This window comes from Myxine glutinosa, chromosome 3 (genome assembly GCF_964187855.1).
Source record: "Myxine glutinosa chromosome 3, kmMyxGlut1.1, whole genome shotgun sequence".
NCBI classification, from domain to species: domain Eukaryota; kingdom Metazoa; phylum Chordata; class Myxini; order Myxiniformes; family Myxinidae; genus Myxine; species Myxine glutinosa.
In genome coordinates, this window is record NC_136263.1 from 66,743,756 (window position 1) to 66,754,344 (window position 10,589).

Consider the following 10,589-nt stretch of genomic DNA (forward strand, 5'->3'; position numbering starts at 1 on the left):
GTATGTCCTGAATTGTAGTCATTGGATAGTGACATCTCTTCAGTCCTTGATTAAGGTCTGTCGGATCCAGACATACTCTCGATTTCCCATTTGATTTCTCCACACACACACAAGGCTGGATACCCAGGGAGTCGGCAAGTCTACAGGAGCTATTATCCCTGCCTCATTCAGCTTGCCTAATTCTGCTTTCAACTTTCCTTTCAACGCAATTGGAATACGCCTTGGTGGATGCACTACAGGCCTCTTACTCTCCTCTAGCATTAGATGGTATTTCGCTTCCAGCTTTCCAGTCCCCTCAAACACATCTGCAAATTCCTCCAGCAGCTGTCTCTTGTTGAGAGGGAAACTTTCTTCCTTTCTGGCATGTACGCTCCTCAGGTTCTCTATGCGCAATGTTGTCAACTCAATTTGCTGTGCTGCCCTGCTGCCAAGAATTTGTATGCAGTCCTCCTATTACTACAAATTCTACTTTGTATTTTCTTCCATTTTTTGTACTTGTTTATCTTGAGGTTGGATTTTCCCAGTGGGACTACCGTCGTACCATTGCACATGGATAAAATTTGGTTAGTCTTCCATAGCCTCCTGGCATACTTCCTTGGAATAATATTGCATGTAAGCACCGCTGGCAACCTGAAAGCGAACCTCTCTTCCTTCTACTTCCATTGTCACATAGATCTGCCTTGGGTATTTTGACTCCTCCAGGCTGTTAATTTGCTTCATGTCCACTCTCTCTGGATCTAATGTCATGACCTTCATCTGTTCATACTCAGACATCTCACGAGAGCTGTCTGCTTGATCCACAGTGTGGATCCTGGCGCTATCCCTCTTACAATTAGATCCGAGCCCCGTTGTGGTCATCCTCCCTTCCACGCCCTTGTCGATGGCCCTGGGAGCCTGTGCGAAAGACCTGTGAGATGTCAGGCTTACCGGAATGAGGTCATTGCCTGTTCTGCTTGGCAGTTTGGGGAGCACCGTGCATGGCGCCTTTTGCGTAACCAGGATGTGAGGAGGGAAAAAGAGTTACCAGGATGTGAGAAGCTTTTGCGTTCCCTGGATTTGAGGAGGTGGAAACAATGGTGAGGTGATGTGATTTGAGAGGGTGTGTTTGACAACGGGGGTTCGAATCTGGGTGTTGGGAAATAAGGGTTTGGAAATGAGGTTCGAATACGGAGAGGAAAAATGAAAGATTGGGAATGAGGAAGAGAACAATGGGGAAGGTTCGAACCACAATCGCAACGTTTATCCCTTTCCCCTGGTTCGAGGATGGGTAAACTGATGAAGCAATCACTGTGGACTGCAATCTGAACTCCAGGGTTATTTTATGTGTTGGACGTAACTCTGCGGGGTCTTTTCCAAATCTGAAAAGCATCGATTGCACATTCACTTGTCCGTCCGCCCGTCTTGATCAAATCCTGGGTTTTTTATGTTTTCTTTTATGCACCTTTTCCCACATAGTTTTATTTAACATGATGTTTACTGGAGGGGATATTATTTTGTCATTTGTTGAAATGGAGAATGTATATGAAATCCGGTTTAGCCCATTTGTACTCAATTGTGGATTAAGAGTTCTGTTCTTTTGCAGGGAACCAAAGATAAACGAGGCTTCATCAACCAAGGCAAAGAAAATCAGTTGTTGGAAGCATCTGAAGTAAATAATTTTGTTTTCCTCTTGAATTTTTAAACTTGTTTTTGGAAATATCTGCCGTGCCAAATGTACAAGAAACTGACTTTTCAATATTTTTCAACCTAGGCAAAAGTTTACCACACATGATAAGAAGAACAAGTGTTGTGGTGACATTCCACATGACGTGTAAGTAAGAGAAAATATCCCTTTGGAATGTCCTGACATGAAACATACTCGCAATATGAATGGTGTTTATCTCAGCAAATTCAAGCTCTCCCTGTCGTGTCTCGATCACATTTTGCTCCTTAAATAATTTCTGTACCATTGGTTGGAGGTATCGGGGCTGAGGGATTCCACCGAGTTGTTACTCCTCCCAGGGAGTAATGCATTCGATCATGTCGTCCGTGTGTGTGTGTTCGTGTGTTCGTGTGTTTGTATGTTCATGTGTTTGTGACAAGATATCTGGAAAAGTTCTAAACGGATTTGGATGAAAGTTGGTGGGATGATTGCCCTTGGGATAAGGAAGAATTTATTCGTTTTTGGTGAAGCTCAGGATATTATTGTGGATCCAGGAATTTTTTGAAGGATTTTTTACCTTTGGAAGATACGGCTCGGCGGCGGCCACCCACAGCGGGAGTATGCGCCCTACTGAGTGGCGTTCTAGTTTAAGCTGGGTTGGCACGTCTCTTGCAAAGAGTTGACAAATTATCGCCGGTGCCCTGAACAAATGACAAATTCCTGCCAGTCAACAAAACTATTGGTCAACCGATTCGTGAAAACCTTGTGCCACACCTGTTCCCACTGCCACAACTGTTCCCACAGCCAGACTCCAAAAATAAGGAAGAGATATCTAAAGAAGAAGATGAAGTTTAAGGTTGTAAGAATGGCCATCGAGAAGTGCAAATGACAAGCGTCACGAGCTACCTGATCTGAGGAGAGGGATGTGATGCACTTCAACCAGGCATATCAAAATATTAATCTTTTTTGCAAATATTTGTTCCATAACAAAGGACGCAACAACTGATTTGTGCAATATTATATCAGAATAATATCATTAATGGTGTCCGCGTGTTTATATTTCTCCCACCCCCTCCCCTTCCCACGCCTCCTCCCCCAAGGCCTCTCACTCCCACACATTCCCGATGTCCCTTCTCTCAAATGTTGTGTTTATGTGCTTCCCCGTCTCTCCCCATCTTGTCTACCGCTCCCCTTTTTATATACTTTGTTTGTTTGTCTGTTTGATTTGTTTGTGTGATAAATGTTAGCTCTTTCACGAGCCTCGATTATGTATCCAAAAAAAAAAATAAAAAAAAAATACTGTCAACCAACACAAGGAACTCTGAGGAGGCCATTTCTCCCATAATGCTTGCTCTCAATGAACACCACATTAGTTAAATTAATCAGTTCATGTACTTATCACTGAGAAGGTGTTGGGTGTTGAGGTGGTGTGGGAGTGGTGTTTGAGTGTATGGCGATGAAAACATTGTGGAGGAGGTCCAGAAACATCACCAGGGTATAAACAAAAATCTGTTACGGGTACATTGCCTGGTTACGGATGGCCGCTCTTCTGCTTCTGCTTCCTGGTGGTTACTGCTTCCTGACCTGAGACCCTGCAGCCGACCAGTTGTGAACAACTCTGTGACCGGACGGGTTCCAAAGCAACCACTGACGCCATCTAAGGTGATTAAAATGTTGCATAGTCCCTGCGGCTAACTTTCACTTTACTTTCCCGGTGACTAATTAGTTAGCTCAGATAGGGACTATGCTCTCGGCTCCCGCCTTTATCTATTTATTACATACGGCCGAGCGAAACGGTAGGTGGGATGCCGGCTGGACTAGCGTAGTGAATCAGTGGGGTACAATTTCCCTTCTATTTATTGTCCAGTACGTCTAAACGATGAAGGAAAGAGACAATCTTGCAGGTTTGGAAACAACAGATCTTGCATTAAACAGGCACGTATTTACAAGAGACTGCAGTGTCAAATAAGAAACAGTCCTATCCCTAGCATTCAATGAAACCCCTTGTACAATTTGCTTTAAACAAAATACAGTTCGGTACCATGTTCATCTGGGGAAATTAGACAGAAAAGGGGACAAAAAGGAAGAGGTCAATGCGTTTTGGGGACCCCTTCCTCACCCTCATGTGAACAGGTTTGGCCCATTATGGCTCAACGAGGTGTCGATGCATGTGGATGCTTGGTGCAAGCGAGACGTGTGCTGTCGAGTTGTGGAGTGTGGTGCTTAGCTCTGAAAATAAATGTTGGTGGTCTTGTGTCGTTCATTGATGCTCCACAACAGGCCAGCCCTGAGGTGTCTGTGCTGAAAGATGCAAGGTTCTGTGGTGCGTATGTGAAAGACATGTAAGATGTCAGTCTTACCGGGATGAGATCATTGACCGTTCTGCTTGGCAGTTTGTGGAGCACGGTGTGTGGTGCCTTTTGTGTAACCAGGATGTGAGGAGGTGGAAACAATGGTGAGGTGATGTGATTTGAGAGGGTGTGTTTGAGAAGGGGGGGTTCGAATCCGGTGTCGGGGAATAAGGATTTGAGAATGGGTGCTTGAAAATGGCGGTCAGTTCAAGTACAATGTCGATAAATTGGAGTTTGGAAATGAGCTTCGAATGCAGAGAGGAAAAATGAAGGTTTGGGAAGACGATTGAAGGAAAATGAAGGTTTGTGAAAGGGGATTGAAGGAAAATGATGGAATGGGAATGAGAAAGAGAACAATGGGGAAGGTTTGAACCACAAACGCTGTAATGAATGATGGAGAAGCTTTTTGTCAATATCAGGCTTTATAAAAGTTGAATCAAGCAGGATCGAAGAAACACAGGCAAATGCAACAAGAGTATATTAAAGCTTATAGATTACGAATATTAAGCGAGGCAATACAATCGAGCCAGCTCGCAGAGTACTCTTTCTCAATCTTACCAGCATGAATCATTGTCTGACTTTGGCTCAAAGCAGGCCAAGTCTTCCCCAAGCATTCGCACGGCCAGATCTAAAATAGCCTCAAGCCCCTAGCGGTCGACACTTTCAATACCTCTTCTTCTTCACAAGCCCCTAGCGGTCGACACTTTCAATTCCTCTTCTTCTTCACAAGCCCCTAGAGGTCGACACTTTCAAATCCTCTTCTTCACAATCAGCACAATCTTTCCCACTGGAAAAATGAAGCTCCTAATAGCAGCAAATCAAAATCAATTTAAATAATAATGATTTCCAATAAATGTGAAACGAAAACGGCACCAGGATGGTTTTGACGACAAAGCAGAATATCAACAAATCTATGGCAGATCGCATATTCAAACGATTCGGAGGTCGGCAAGATCAACCACTACGTGTTCGACAAATCCCCGGCTCAGGAGTACGTTCCGTCTCCTCCTATGGCATCTCCTCGATTGTCGGGAGATTTTTCAGATTGGGCGCCACGGACACCATCTCTGACAAACCCTTGATCGGTACAGCAATCTTCTCCAAAAACCCTTCGGGTGACTTTACCTGTGACTCAGGGTCCCAAATTCTCTCCACAGCCTCCCTACATGGCGCGAGGTGAAGAATTGGCACGGTGGTCTTGCGACCATCGGCTAAGCGAACATGAGCGTACTCATTAGCTTCAAGAAGATTCACTTCATCAACGAGCAGCTCATATTTGCTTTGACATATACATCGACGTAGCAATACAGGTCCTGGTTCTGACAACCATGTCATTAGTGAGTGTCCACTAGAACTCCGACAATGATAGGAAAACAAGCGTTCATGCAGTGTTACATTAGTGGCCGTGAACAATAAAGATTGTATCGAATGTAGCGTGTCAGGCAGCACCGTTTCGCACAGGCCGACCTAAAGGTAACGTGATTTGAGTTGCATTGAAACAGCACACCAGATTACCCCATTGAATGGTTCTACCGAACCATTGCCTTGCGAATTATAGCTGGTCGTTCGACTGGAGGCTATACCTCTTCCGTGAAGGAATTGTTTTATCTCTCGAGACATGAAAGCGGCTCCACGATCCGAATGAATGTATGCTGGGCAAGCAAACAGTGCGAATAACTCAGAGAGACATTTAATCACTGAATTTGAAGAGAGATCTCTGCAAGGAAAAGCAACTGGAAAGCGTGAGTACTCGGCTTCGATGGTGAGCATATAACGATTAGAGGTGTCTGTAGGGAGGGGACCTTTAAAATCAATGTTCAGATGCTCCCACGGTTGGGTGGCTTTGATCAAAACCCCTTGATGCGGTTTCAGTTAAGCGCAAATAGGACAAGAACTACAGATTCGCTTTACGTCCTCAACAGAGTAGGGAAGATTTCGACATCAAACAAAATGAGCCAGACGAGTGACTCCCGGGTGACAGAGCGAATCATGCAGCTCCCGCAATCCCCCTCAGATCCCACGGTCACACAGAAAGCACAATAAAATGTATCGGCAGCTACATTATCCTTGCCAGGGCGATGTAGAATGTCGTAGCCAAATTCCGCAAGCTCGATACGCCACCTCGCAATTTTCTCAGTCTTTATATTCTGGGAATGTTGACCTTCAAACATAAAAGCTACAGATCGCTGGTCTGTGATCAAACAAAAGTGTTTTCCAAGAAGAAAGCGTTTCCACTTACGCAAGGCCTCCACAATGGTGTAAGCATCCTTCTCATCAGACAAGTGGCGCCCCTCACTGTGTGATAACGTTCTGGAGAAGAAGGCCACGGGTCGGCCTGACTGATTCAAGGTAGCTGCAATTGCGTACTTGGAGGCGTCGGTCTCAACAACGAAGGGCACACTGTTGTCAATTGACATCACAACCACTTGGGCAATATCATTAATCAAATTATGAAAAGCCCCTTTGGCAGCTGAAGACAACGGGAATTTTTTGCTTTCAACCAGAGGACAAATTTTCTCGGAATACTTCGGCATCCATTTGGAATAATGTGCGAACAGCCCCGGGCTTCGTCTCAGCATGGCTAAGTCACGAGGAGGTGGCATTTCCAGTAGAGTTTGCAAACAGCACATGTCAGGACGAATCGAGCCTTCGGAAACGGTATATCCCAAAAGCTTGCTAGTTTTTGCTGAGAAAGTGCATTTGTCATCATTGAGAGTCCGTTTGTACTTGCCAGCTACATCCATAAATCGTTTCAAGTTATTGTCGTTCTCGTTCTGTGTTCGTCCACATACAGTGACATTATCCACATAAACAAAGGTGGCTTTGAGATTCTCTCGAGAGACTATCTCGTTGATTGCTCATTGAAAACACGCGACTCAGTTTGAACAAATCTTTCTGCTGCGTTCCCTCTCGAGACTCTGAGGGGCACCGTCACCGCAGTTTGGGAAGGTAACACGTAACAAGACCCAGGAGGACCCACCACTGAGAGACATAAGAAAGCCTGACTGGAGTTTGCCAAAACACCCCTGAACAAGCCAAAATCCTTCTGTGGACAGATGAGACCAAATTAGAGCTTTTTGGTAAAGCACATCAATTATATGTTTACAGAAAACAAAATGAAGCCTTCAATGAGAATAACACCTTCCCTACAGTCAAACACGGAGGAGGTTCAGTGATGTTTTGGGGTTGATGTGCTGCCTCTGGCACTGGGTGCCTTGAATGGGTGCATGGCATCAAGAAATCAGGAGATTACCAAGGCATTTTGGAGCGCAATGTTCAACCCAGTGTCAGAAAGCTGGGTCTCCGTCGAAGGTCATGGATCTTGCAGTAGGACAATGACCCCAAACACATTTCAAAAAGCACCCAGGAATGGTTCAATACAAAACGCTGGACTGTTCTTAAATGGCCAGGAATGAGTCCAGATCTAAATCCCATTGAACACCTGTGGGGAGATCTGAAATCAGCAGTTGGGAGAAGGCATCCTTCAAATCTGGGAGAACAGGAGAAGAGTGGGCCAGTAGAAAGGTGTGGGAAGCTCATTCATGGCTATAGGAAGCGCTTGACTGCAGTTATTTTGTCCAAAGGCTGTGCTTCCAAATATTAAGTCGAGGGTGTCAATAATTTTGTCAGTCATTTAGTTTTATTTTCTGATTTAAAAAATAAATATTAAGTTCTGAATCAAAAACAGAGGTTCTGTAATATTAACAGTGAAATAAAGAATTGTGGAGACCAAATACTTTTGTCAATTTCAACTTATTTTTGAGAAAATTGTGAGTTCTTTGAAAAAGTGGCAATGGTGCCAATATTTTTGGCCATGACTGTACATCCAAAGGATGGCACACACATTGATGAATTATCCTGTCTGTGAATTACCAGGATGAGAGAGTTATGTCATGGGTGTAGAAGAATATCTAGAGCCAGGTCGATCTGATAGGTAGGGAATCTACCTGTAATAAGTTATATGTTTAGCTGGGATGTCAGTATAAGTTGTATCTGTGGCCCCGCCACGAGGGGGCGGGGTGTGCTAAGTAGTACAGGGATTATGGATAAAATTCCCTCGTTTGTCGTCCCCTCTGTCGCCAACCCAGTGTCCCTGATGGCAACACACTCACATAGACACTAGATAGGCCCATTCGTGCACCACATTAAATAATTCCCCTCCACCACAATGACTTTGGAAGAAAACAGGCAGGAAGCCAGATCGGGGCACCGCCGCATGGGGCCGCGGCCGGCCACACCTCCGGCTGGCCTGGCGGTGAGCATCGTGGCAGGCTGGAGCCACGCCCAGGGAACGTGTGATTAGTTGAGGTGGAAGGCGCGATAGTTGGTGCGGAAGGCGCGAACCTTCGGCCAATCAGTGCGGAAGGCGCGAACACACGACTTGGAAGGGGGTTGCCGATTAGAGGAAGAGCGCCGGTGACGTCGGAAGGCACAAAAGACCAAAAAGATACGAGGCACAGATTGGTAACGCGCCAGAACTGACGACACAGGGCGAGTGACAAAACGTCTCGCTCGCGGGCTTTTTGTCTCTCTGCGCTGGACTCTTGGAGATCGCTCTTCGCTCTCCGCTCTACGTTCTTTGTTCTGGGTTATACGCGGGTGCTTGTGCTTCGGTGTGTTTGGTCGTCGTCTTCCCTGGTGGTCGTTGACGTCTTCCCTGGGTTCTTCTTGGTGCTCTGTGCTCTTGGTGCTTGGTGCGCTTAGAGCGAGGCTTGGTGCTACGAGCAAGGCTTGCAGGCGGAGCGTAGTGAGCGAGGCGCTCGGTGAAGCCTGACGGCGTGCGAACAGGGGCGCATTGAGGCCTGCTTCCCGCCGACATCGGAGCCGCGGTGGGCTTGTTCGCTTGGAGCCGTCGATTCCTGACGGCTCTACACTGCCAGCCAAATAAGCTCGCATTCACCAGCACACGACGAGACATTTCTTTTATTCATTCTTCCTTTGTCTCGTATTTGAAGTCTATGTGGGGATGTCCCAATTTAGAATTAGGTTTTATCGTCGCATTTCTTTGTATCGGGTTCCGCAGAATAAACCTGTTATTTTTGTACATTTTACCCCGGATTTCCGTTTGAGTTCATTTCCTCCAGGATTGGAGCTGCCGTCAGATCGCTACAGGTAAGCGCTTGCCGCTTCTTCCTCTTCCTTCTTCCTCCTGCGCTTTTATAGTCGAATCTGAATTGATCGTCGCCACAGTTAAAGCCCGTTCGATCATCCGCGATCCTGTGGCATTAACCGAGGGATTCGCGCGACAGTGTATTGCTGAGTCGGGATTCAAACCAGGCTAGACAGTTTGGAGGTGAGGAGGTTGGGACACGAAGAGGAAAGAAAAAGTGGTGTAAACATTTTTTGGGTGACCTTCACCCCCTCTTCACCACGTGACATTTCTTGGCTTCCTTGGCAACTGTCTTTGAAGATAGTTGGTCGGGGAGCACAGTGTCATGGTGTTGTTTGCTGTCTGAATGTAAAAAACACGAATCGATGTAGTCTAATTTTCACCTGCCTGACTGCACATTTATTCTGACATTTTCTTATTTGCGACATTTATTTAACGACAGCTTCACAAAATCTTTCTTTTCTGCAGGAATGCTGAGCTGAAAGTGTCAAATGGATCTGTTGAGGAAGAGTCCGCTGGGCCTCAACTGAAAAATGTATCTGGTGATGAGCGGATAACTGGTGAGTTTTGAGAAATCATCTTCACAAAATAGCTTGCTTGTTCCGTGGTGGTGGCTGCTTGGCTTACAAAATAGCGTGGTGGCTGCTTGTTCCTCATGACTGACACAAACAATTTCCTATCATCACAGTAATCTTTCCCTTGCTTGCTCCAAACTTTTTGTTTTGATCCTGCAGTGACGCCATGGCGGTATTTTAACAGCTTCACTCGGTCACAGGTGTAACTGTAGTGCAGAGGCACCCAATGGGTAATATTTGGCCAAGTTGAGCATCACTTCAACCAATACAAAACAATACTGATTTGGAATATTTATGGTTGAGGAGGAAGGCAAGGATTAAAATGGACAGACAAGATAATGGAATAGATGAGGAAGTTAAAGATCGAGCTGCTAGATAAACATTTAAATTGCGTTCCGTAAGGGGCAACCTTTGGATCGTAGATGGTACCAGATGATTGTGAGAGCAAATCAATTTCAATGAAAATGTAAAATGACATGATCAATGAGGTGGAGGAAACGCTGAAAGGAAGCAAGTAATAGGTTTGGGTTGGGAAGGGTTAACGTGGTTCATAAAGATCATGGTCAGGATGATCTTATTTTGATGTGAGATGGTTCTTAAACTGGGTGTCCCATGTGCCCGCATGATGTGGTGAGTGTTAAAGATCACATGGTGTCCTTCAGGAAGAGTAGAGGAGCTATCACTAGCACCCTGGGCAAATTCCAAATTCCTGCCAAAAACCAGCAGAGGGCACTGCATCATCGGTACATCTGCCTTCTCGGCTAATGATGCTTGCCAATCCATTCTTGTGCTAAATATGAGCATGGTCTTGATTGTAAAGACAAAGACTGCTTTGTCTGATTGGAAAATATAAATCCCTTTATATCCATCAACAAACGAAAATTTGCCTTCATTATTGTTGTCCAACACTG

General features: G+C 45.4%; 1 long non-coding RNA gene across 1 annotated transcript; it reads left to right on the forward strand.

Moving 5' to 3' along the window:
• The first annotated feature begins 1,595 nt into the window (after positions 1–1,595).
• On the forward strand, positions 1,596–9,711 carry LOC137424027 (uncharacterized). Its single transcript, XR_010983880.2, has 3 exons — positions 1,596–1,648; positions 1,751–1,810; positions 9,572–9,711. It is a non-coding gene; the product is annotated as an uncharacterized LOC137424027 (long non-coding RNA).
• Positions 9,712–10,589: the final 878 nt, after the last annotated feature.